We start from the raw sequence: 11,338 nt of genomic DNA, 5'->3' as shown, positions 1-11,338 counted from the left end.
TTACAGCGTAATTAAACACATACCACATATAAAATATAAGTGTCGATGTTAATACCCAAGAAATACAAAAGTACGGCGAGTAGGCATATTTAGAGTACATATACATAATAATAATAATAGCTCACATTCATAATGCGTCTAATACTTTGTTTCTAGGCACAGAACACATTATTACCCCGGTCGTCGGATTCACGTTTGCCCGCACACAATGCATGCAGATTCTCCACTGCCTAGGGAGCTTTCCAACCAGGCGTCATTTTGACAAACGCACACTTGCTCATCTTAGGGTACGTTTATGCTCAGCTTTTTCTGGCCAGAATGAGGCAACTGTTACGCGTTTAGTTAAAAACACGGTTGCGTCCTTTCTCATTTTTGTAGATTCACCGAAAAACGGCGATCGTAAACTCACAAAAAGGTGCGTTTACGATCGGCGATTCTGGGGAAGCATAAACGCGTTTAAATGGGGTCAACGCACTGACCTCTAGTGGGTCTACGTAGCATGCGCAGTGCAGGTTTGCGAATCCAGCTGCAAGGTCACCCAGCCAGAATTGCCTGGAGGAGCCAAAGTAGTGAGCATAAACAGTACACCGTGGAACTGCGATTACGATGAGCGTTTCAAATCGCTCATTCTGCCTTGAAAACTGAGCATAAACGTACTCTAAGCACATTAAGTTTCGCATCCTACCGGGTACCCATTGAACACCTGGGTGGAGAGTGGCAAATGTAGATTAACGTCTTGCCAAAGGACATTAGTGCCGTGTCGGGGATCGAAATAAACAATTACATGAAAGTGTCCAGTGTATTCCACATATTACAAAGAACAACATTATTTTAGAGTCATACAACTCAGTATATGTATAATAATAATACTCATTATTAGCAGCTATCTTTGTAGTACTGCACGGGTCATATATAATATCTACTTGATATTACAAAGCTTGAACTGTAAATGCGCACTTCAAATATGGCAAGAAATGGTAAATAATAACGACGATAATTGAAACGTCTGGGCATGAACGTTACAGTCTCAAGTAGAATTTGATGTCTAAATGACAGTACACCACGAGTCCGTGACTAAATTACATATAGATAAGCGTTCGATTATCGGCACTATACATGCACAAGTCAGTGAATAAATTTCATCCCAAATTAGGGGAATCTTATTCACCTTTGCATCCCGCAGCTCTCACTGGTACTATTTTTGCAGTGTAGATTTTTTCCCCCAAAAGCTTGAGTTTGTTCAGATCCACTCTTTAATGGCCACTTCAAAGCTTTAAACTCAAGGCCAATACAGACTAAACAGCAAGTACCTGCATCTGAGAGGAGAGAAACCCTTCCAAAAGTGACCAATTAATCAGCTTCTCTCGATCAAGTTCAGTGAATTTCTTTATCAGTTCTAGTGCACCAAGTCTACCTGCGTCTAATCAAAATGAGTAGGTTGATAAGAAACATATGCAAAGTATCAACTACAATATTTGAGATGGATCTTTCCTGGTGAGAGCATCATTTATTTCGTTATGTTCAAATATGGCGATGAGATAATTAATTATGCTGACGACTGCATCTTTCTCGTTAAAAACGGTAAATAAAGCGTTCACAACTCGCAGATTCTTACCAACCCATGTATCACCCCAATGTAATTCTATTCTAGTTTCACCTCCTTCTTGTAAGATATATCACGTAATAACTGTTCTAAATGTGTCAAAGTCAAAGAATTTGACCCACAAATTACAGAGCTATGGCTGTTTTAAAATGGCAAAGGATGTCCATTTTAGGGTCAACATTCCTGTATATGGCGATGAGATAATAAACTATGCTAAATGTAGATACTGCATCTTTCAAAATGGTAAATAAAACTTTCACAAAGACAACCAATGTCATACTGGCTATTTGTCTTTTAAGTTTGGGCGCGGCCAGGGGTACTCGTATGTCCTTTGTATGAGGAAGAATAATTACGAACACCCAAACCCTTTTTTACCAGTGTGTTCATTGTTCCGAAAGCTAAGTGTTTTGCTCCGAAGGGGTGGGCGTGGGAATTGAATAGCCCATTTTCGTTTCTGAATGTTTTCTTCTTCCGCACTTGAATCCGAAGATTTCTAAATCAGAAAGATAAATAATTCATAAGTTCTTAATTCCGAATGCTCGTCATTTCAAATGATGATATAAGTCGAAAGATGAAATATCGGGCTCTCTCTTCCGAAACGAAGAGATAACTTTTAATTTTGATAATTGCAAACCTCGGTTCAAAGTAGAATGAACCCTTAGTCATTTTGAAAATTCGAATAAACGAACCTTTGAAAGTACCAACCTTCGGAACGAAACGGTGCCAGATTATTGTACCTTTCCTTCGACCCATCCGACCCTGCAAGTGAAATTTCTGTCAGGCATCGTCTACAGGCTACTGTAGAAGATATGAGGTCATGGATGCTCATAAATAGGTTGAAATTAAATGAGAGTATAATAAAAACAGACTTGCTTATACTTCTAAGTCGCAACATCATTTGATCAAGGACCGTAATACTAATATACAGATTGGTAACTCCCAGATTCGGGCTGCTCCATCAGTTCGAAATCTCGGTGCTATATTTGACATCAACATGTGCATGGATGCCCACGTGAAATAAATCTGTCAATCAGTGTATACTATTATAACATCCATAATGTTAATAGCATTCGAAAAGTCATTGACCATAAGTCTGCTGCTTTGCTTATACATGCATTTGTTTTATCTCGATTAGATATTGGCAATGCTCTTCTTTTCAATATTACTTCACGCAATCTTGACGAACTTCAACGTGCTCCGAATGCAGCTGCCAGGGTTTTATCAGGGACATCTAAATATGATCAAATTTCTCCTGTTCTCAAAAAACTGCACTGGTTGCCAATCCGCAAGCGCATATAATTCAAAATCCTTCTCCTCACATGGAAGGCTGTAAACGGATTAGCACCAAACTATTTACAAAACCTTGTTATGCCTTATACACCAGCTCGTAGTCTAAGATCATCACACCAGCATCTTCTTAAGATCCCAAAGACACGAGTAGCCGGTGGTGAAGGGGCTTTTTCATCTGCAGCACCTTGTCTTTGGAATAATTTACCATTTAATTTGAGAATCATAACTTCCTTAGAGACCTTTAAATCCAAGCTGAAATATTATCTTTTTTTAATAATACCTGTACTTGGCACTATGACACTCATCCGAACTTTCTCGTCCAAACTTTCTCATTCTTTCTACTTTTCTCGTGCGCCTCGGAATAGCATTGTCTAGATAGACGGCGCTATACAAATGCCTATTATTATTATTATTATTATTATCCATTATTCTACCAAAGCGGGAGCATTAACGTGAAGGTTAATGTGATAAGGATCGATATCAAATTAATAGTCTGATTGCCTTGTATATTGCCTATCAAATTAATCACCTTGTTTCTATCGTAACGTGCATTTCAACAACACAAATGGTGGATGGTATAAAAATATATATTTTAATGCTATCCCATAATTTCGATCCACTCTGCCTTTTTTAATCTGTCTGTTAATATCGATCCCGTTTTCATACGAACTTACCGCCCGCAGAAAAGAAAAAAAAGTATCATTTATCATTTACAATTGGTCGAAGGAAGATATCAAGTCATATGTCTTTTCCGATTTCAATTGATCTCCGTTGATCGATCGCTATAGCTTACAATTTGAATATTACGGTTAATATTTCCCGCCTCTCTGTAAATCAAGCAACTTTATTCTTCGCTTCCGGATTTGTTATTTTTATTATCCGAGAAAGACGTCAGGTTATCATCGTGCTTGAAGCCCTTGAAGATTGATCTGTAAAATGGTAAGTATTTTATGTTTTTATTTCAATCATATGAAAATGGCCACCATGAATATGATTTAATTTCATTGCCATTTTACTTTTTGTCCGTTCCAATATAAGCATATACATGATACATTTCGAAACAATACAATGTACTAAATGTGTAGATACTGGAAAGTCTGTTCGGAGATGTTCGGAGATTCACAAACTGTATAATCCTTTCTATGATGAAATACTGCCGTGTCATCCGTATATAAGGAAATCTTTGTCTTAGAATGGAGTTGCAGGTTACAAATATCATTCACATAGAGGCAAACAAATTAATGGCCCCAGTATTGATCCTTGTGAATTCCTGATTTCACAGTTAGAAAATTACTCTTCGTCCCTTGCAAGAATACACATTGTTGTCTAATGGATAGGTATGACTCGAACCACTTAAGTTCAACTCCCCCAATACCATACAATAACATTTTTCTGAATAACTAATGGATGTGGTATAACGTCTAACGCCATTTTCAGGTCAAGAAAAATGGCTCCAGTGACCAGACCTTTGTCCATATTGTCAAGTATATACTTCGACTATTTCGGTCAAGCAAGTTAGAGTTGGATGCCCGGGTCTAAACCTGATTGCCGTTCACTTACCAAAGAATGTAATAAGTAAAAAAAAATATATATCTGATTGTGTACAGCCTTCTCACATATCTTTGAAATTGTGAGGAGAATAGAAATAGGTCGGTAGTTAGTTAATTCCATTTTGTTTTCACCTTTATGTATAGGGGTTAAATAGCAACTTTGAATTCCTGAGGAACGTATCCTTTTGACAATGAACAATTGAACAAGAAGACTCTAACATAATTATGTTGGGCAGCTATTTTAAGTAGCTTTGGGGGAAGATCATCAATACCAACTGCTTTTCAAACATCAAGCTTGAGTTGTTCTTTTAATACAAAACATTCCTCGATCTCTGTAAATTTGAATTCATGTGCTGTTTGCGGAAATGTGTGCAATGCATTTATATTGAGATGAGAATCATTCGCTCCTGTTAATTGGCTTTGAATATTATTGAAACTTTCATTAAACAATTCTGCTACTCTTCCTTTGTCTACTATAATTTGGTCATTTACAAAAATTTAATAATCAGAATTGGCATCTTTCGTTGGGAGTAAATTTTTGAGTACTCTCCAGGATTTTTTCATATCATTACCATTTTCAATGCAAAGATTCTTATTATATTGTTTCTTTAACTTATTGTTCAGTGCATTTGTCCCATTTCTCAATTCTTTAAACTTTTACCAGTAGTCTGTAGTTCTGTGTTTATCAAATTTGCGTTTAAAATAATTCCTATCTCTTGCGATACATAGATATTCGTTGGTAATCCAAGGTGATCCCCTAGAACGTTTCCTACTGTGGCATACGGTAAATGAACATCTCAAATGTCTTTGAATTTACATTTGAAAATATACTCAACATTGTGATTGTTTAAAGGCACACTGTCCTACTTGTAGCTACTTGCTCCCTCTATAAAGAAAACTTCCCCAATTGGTGCCTGTTGGTCCCCCTTGATCCTATTTTTCTTATGTTAAATGAGAGCTGAGTTAATGAGATAGCCACCAGTCACAGTGACCTTGCTGGCTCGCTGTGTGGTCTTATCCCTTCTGGCTGAAGTAGTAAAGCCTGCCTTTAAGTACAAATTATCCCAGTTTATATCTTTAACATCATTTTTTAAAGAATTTTCATTAAAGTTTCTAAATGAACGGTAGGTACTCACAGAACATATAGAGGGTGGTGGTTTTTCTTTCAATACAAGGTAAAGCAATAAATGATCACTTAGACCGATAGAATGTGTGCCATTCTCAAGTCATTTCAAATTATTTGACACAAGAATTAGATCAATAAGGGATGTACTATTAACGGTTATACGTGTCGGGGTCCTTATCAGCTTAGACAAAATGCATATTGTCACTCAGATCATCCATGCCGAAAATATTCATTAAGGTAATGTGAAGAAGGTCGATAATTAATTGTCTGATAGTGCATAATGGTATTGGGGTTTTTTAATCAGCGTATCATTACCACCAGCTTGTTTCTACCGTAACGTGCATAACAACGTAAAATAATGGTAGATACTATCAATATCTATCCTTTAAAGGTAAAGACCAGTAATGGTCATGCGATTGCATTGTGAACGAAACGTTGTGAAATCGATCAGAAAAAGTTGATCATCTAGCATATAAGTATTGGTGTGTACTGCAAAGTTCTGGAATCATCAAAATGATAAGAAATTTGGCCCAGTATTGGAAAAGTTACAAGCAATATTCACAGAAAGATGTATATGGGACTACATGACACGTGCGCGATATCTATCCGGTCCGGATAGATATAATAATTTACCAAATATATCAATGAGCAGACGGTTTCCCGGCAAAATTTGTATCATCACGTATTGGTCAAAACATATTCTTTCACATTATTGATAATAAGAGCTTCCATTTCATTTTTTTTAGAGGGGGGGGGGGGGGGGGTTCGTAATTATCCAGTAATTTCGATCCACTAATGCCTAGGTCACATTTGCCGCCGCGGTCATGCGGTCAAAAATATCTACGGCCAATAGCATTTATAGAGCTGCCGCAGCATTCCCACGGTGACATACGGTAGTGGTCACATATGTTAGGGTAGCCGCACGGCTTTTTTAAATTTGTGGAGACAGAAAACCTGCGGCTGCCGTACGGCTTTTGAAGTGATGACCGTAGGTTTTTTTACAAATACTTAGGCAGACGCAAGATAGCTGCAAGATGCTCGCAAGGCGGCCGAAGGGGTATCATACGGCGACCGTGCGGCCAGACTCTTGCTACCGCTTCACCCCCTTGATTATATAAAACGCAAGGCCAACGTACGTCCCACGTACGGTCGATACGGCGAACCTATCCTAGCCGTAGAGCAAATGTGACCTAGGAATAAACAGCCCCACCCCTCTGAAAATAATTGACGGTGACACTAATGGTAGTGAGCCCTAATTTTTTATTTTTATTTGCCCTCAAAAGTTTGAAAATTCGCACCCCCCCCCCTTGAGCGCCAGGGGAGGGGGCCCATCTAAAAAAAAAGGGGTAAAACTAACGTGTTTTACACGTTTTTTTCCCAGGGGTGCCCCCCCCCCCCCTTGATCCGCCACTGCCTATACCTGATTGCGCGCCCTTTTGTGATGCGTTTTGAATGCGCTCGGCCTCTATATAGATGTCCCTTAACTTATTGTAATGAGGGATCATAAGGTGTTTATCTCGAATGCTGGTTTCGTAGTTTTTGGTAATTCAAAGGTAACACAATCCAAATGCAAGCAAGAACACATATGATGACAAGTATCAATGAAATTTTCATAAAATGCGTTATCATCTTGTACGAAATGCAATTCCATTTCATATAACATCTCACACATGGTAAAATGGGGTTCTTCTAAAACGTAATCTCAAAGAAGAGTCCAACAGTAATTTTGGAAAATGGCCGCACTTATTCTTCCAGCAGAACATGTCAAGATGGTCCACTTTGAAATTGTGCAGGGAGGTTCCCTGAACACGTTGATACCCACCAACCTTTGACAGCATATCATGTCTAAAAAACCTGTTTACCCCCTAGGTAAATATGTGAAATTTAAAAAAAACCTGTCCGATCCCCTGAAGTAAATGATAATCTCCACCAAAAATAGTGTTTACGCTAAATTAAATAAACGTTTTATTAAATTTGCTGGAAAACTCAGAAATTGGCCAAGAAAACATTTATAAAATCTCGTTTACAAGTTTCTCAACCATTAGGTTATGTTAGTGAAACATGTATGTGTGGTATAAGTTACGGTAATTGCTCTTATACATACCTTCGTAAAAATCATCATCACCATTATCAGTATTCCCATTATTATTCGTATCAATATGCTCATCACAGTTTTTTTCAGTTGTTGTTATTGTTCTTGTTCTTACTGATTTGAACAATATTAATATTTTTTTCTAAAAACAGGCTAGAGACCCAAAGATAGGTGTATTTTGGAAGTTGCTGTTTGGTACCGTAACCTGCTTGTCCTTCGGTAAGTATTATTTTGACTTGACATATCCGTAATATCTTGTTGAATACTGCTGAAAAATAGTTGGCTTTCAAATTTACCATAATGAAGCGAAATATGAGCGAGCAGAGCGTAGATCTGCCTGTTTCTGGCTGTGTCAAAACAAGCAGCATAAGTATACAGAGCTAATTAGGCAGACACTATTACATAATCATTGACTAGGATTAGTGCCCTCAAACCTGACCTAATAAACATGGTATCTTAAACAAACCAAATCACATTCGAAAAAAGTCTGTCTAATAAATGTTTCAAAATATTTTAAGAAAACCTGCATCCTCAAGATTGAGAAGAGGGTGTAAGGCAAGGATAAAAAGTACGAGGAGGAGGAGGAGGGGAAAGGGGAAGGGGAAGGGAGGGTAGGGTAGGTTAGGGTAGGGTAGGGGAGGGGAGGGGAGGAATGAGGGAGGAGGAAGAGGAGTAGATAGAGAGGGGGAGGGAGAGAAGTAACAGGGCGGGTAGAAGGAGGAGGATGTGGAGGAGGAGCAAGATGAAGGGGGAGGTACAGAAGGACATGAATAAGGATGTGAGGCAGGAGGAGAAGAGGCATAAGAAGAGGAAGAAAACAAATAGCAATTAATGTTCTAATATATTCTTCACAGCCTTGCCTGTGTTATCGGATAGCGCCAAGATGGCGAAGACAACTTGTCCAGACTGGAACGGCCTAAATTACACTTTGCCCATGTTCCACAAGTGTGAGATGAAGCGACTCCAGGATGGCAGCATGGTGCAGAGCATCCCCAAACTCATTCATTTCCCTTCTGTCATTGGCGGGTGCCACCAAAGGAAGAGTAAAGAAGGAATCCCAGGCGGGGAGAGAATATGCAGAATCCCGTGTAGGTTTCATTTTTGTATTCATTTTTGTTCTCATTATGTCAAATTTATTTCTTTGTTTAATAAATCTACATGCAGATAACACGAACTTCAGTGATATCATAAATGTTTGATATCAACTCCTAACTTCTTCTTCTACTACTACTGCTGGTACTACTACTACTACTACTACTACTACTACTACTACTACTACTACTACTACTACTCCTACTACTAATACTACAACTACTACTACTACTAATACTACTACTACTACTACTACTACTACCACCACTATTTAGATTGTGAAAATGAATCGTTCCAGTCGAAGAGTAGCAGCAATCGTATAATCAGAAAGCTGTTCAAAAGAGCGAGAAGACTTGACTGGTACTCCATTAATAGCAAATTATTTGATAATTAATTTCAGGCTACTGGGTGATTTGAGTAATAATTATTGAGGGTTGATAATTTCATTGGTTGGTATTCGTTTGATAACGGTGGAACGGCAGACGAGTTTATAACATTATTGAATTCGTCGATATATTGCTATCGCTATGACAATATTGGACGAGTCCAACAAAGTAATAGCGAGAGCAATATATTCTTGTATCACACGAAAACAAAGCCATACAATATTATTATTATTTTCTGTCATATATTGATCTGTCATCCGGGCACTACGCTAAAGATATTAAATACACTGATCCATTGTACCACTTGGAAGCCTTATAATTTATGACATGAGTTTTATCCTGTTTATTACTTATTTCGCAGATTGTGACATAAACCTCTGTAACAACGGCTGGTGTGAAGAGACTATGGTAGGCTACAACTGTACCTGCTCAAGTGGGTTTCAAGGGAGACACTGCGATGAAAGTAGGTGTAATATAATATAGTATCGGGCCATTAATTAATGGGTGGCCAATTATGAGCAAATAACATGAAAAGACTTTCTACAGGGTGTAAACAAAATGTCCACATTTTTTTTTTTTTACTTGCACATACTTCGCTTTATCTTTCATTAATAGACATTGTACATACATTCTGCACTGCACCTCACCAGTACGACAATATATGACGGTAGCCGGTACTGCAACTGAAGAAGAAGAAGATGATGATGATGATTAAAAAGAAAGTACCTCGCGGTCCTCTGTTCGAACTTTTTTTTTTTTAAATATAGAATTTCCCACAGGAAAAGCATTTTTCTATTTTTTTCTCCCCCCCCCCCCCCACTCTCGATCCTATCCCCATACCCTGAATTAGAGTGCGTGGAGACAGCCGGCGGGGAAATAATTTATATGAAAATAATGTTATGCATCGTCATTGACCTCGGTTATGGTTATTTGTTATTGTTATTTGGTATTTTCAGTGATCATACAGTCAACGACGGAAGCGACGACCAAGCCTACGACGAGCCCTACGAGTACGATATCGGAACGCTCAGACACAACGACTTCTCAAAACACCACTACCTCTGGTATGTCTAGGCAATAGCTTCATGAAATGACGTCATGCATTTGATTATTATCATAATGGGTCTAGCCACTATTTCCCCCTTCTTTCTCTCTCCAGCTCTCTCTCTCAGTCTTTATCTGACTCTGTTTTTCAGTCCTTTCCGGGCGTCGCTAAAACACTTTTTGAAGGGGATAGTGACCGTCTAATTCTTTTTGTTACAGTCTTGTTTTTCTTTGTCCTTCTTTCATGAGTGTCGCTAAAACACTTTATATGGGAGGGGGGCAGCTTGGGCTCATTATTTGTTTTAATAAATTAATTTGTATCACTTTTGCCTATAAGTTTATAGATAACGTTCTTGCTGTTGTTGTTGTTCTTCTTCTTCTTCCCTCTTCGCACTTTCTTTTTCTCTGTCTGTCTGTTTTCCTGGCGTCGTTCCTTTTCCCCAATTCATTTGATAGGTCTTTTTTTATATTCCGTTCAGAGTCGGTGCCAACGGAAGCCAAAACCAAGTCCGAGCTGAGTCCTACGACCACGATTCAAATTTACCATAATGAAGCGAAATATGAGCGAGCAGAGCGTAGATCTGCCTGTTTCTGGCTGTGTCAAAACAAGCAGCATAAGTATACAGAGCTAATTAGGCAGACACTATTACATAATCATTGACTAGGATTTGTGCCTTCAAACCTGACCTAATAAACATGGTATCTTAAACAAACAAAATCACATTCGAAAAAAGTCTGTCTAATAAATGTTTCAAAATATTTTAAGAAAACCTGCATCCTCAAGATTGAGAAGAGGGTGTAAGGCAAGGATAAAAAGTACGAGGAGGAGGAGGAGGGGAAAGGGGAAGGGGAAGGGAGGGTAGGGTAGGTTAGGGTAGGGTAGGGGAGGGGAGGGGAGGAATGAGGGAGGAGGAAGAGGAGTAGATAGAGAGGGGGAGGGAGAGAAGTAACAGGGCGGGTAGAAGGAGGAGGATGTGGAGGAGGAGCAAGATGAAGGGGGAGGTAGAGAAGGACATGAATAAGGATGTGAGGCAGGAGGAGAAGAGGCATAAGAAGAGGAAGAAAACAAATAGCAATTAATGTTCTAATATATTCTTCACAGCCTTGCCTGTGTTATCGGATAGCGCCAAGATGGCGAAGACAACTTGTCCAGAC

The sequence above is a fragment of the Strongylocentrotus purpuratus genome, unplaced genomic scaffold, assembly GCF_000002235.5.
Source record: "Strongylocentrotus purpuratus isolate Spur 01 unplaced genomic scaffold, Spur_5.0 spur5_scaffold_13, whole genome shotgun sequence".
NCBI classification, from domain to species: Eukaryota; Metazoa; Echinodermata; class Echinoidea; order Camarodonta; family Strongylocentrotidae; genus Strongylocentrotus; species Strongylocentrotus purpuratus.
This window is presented reverse-complemented; position numbering follows the sequence as displayed.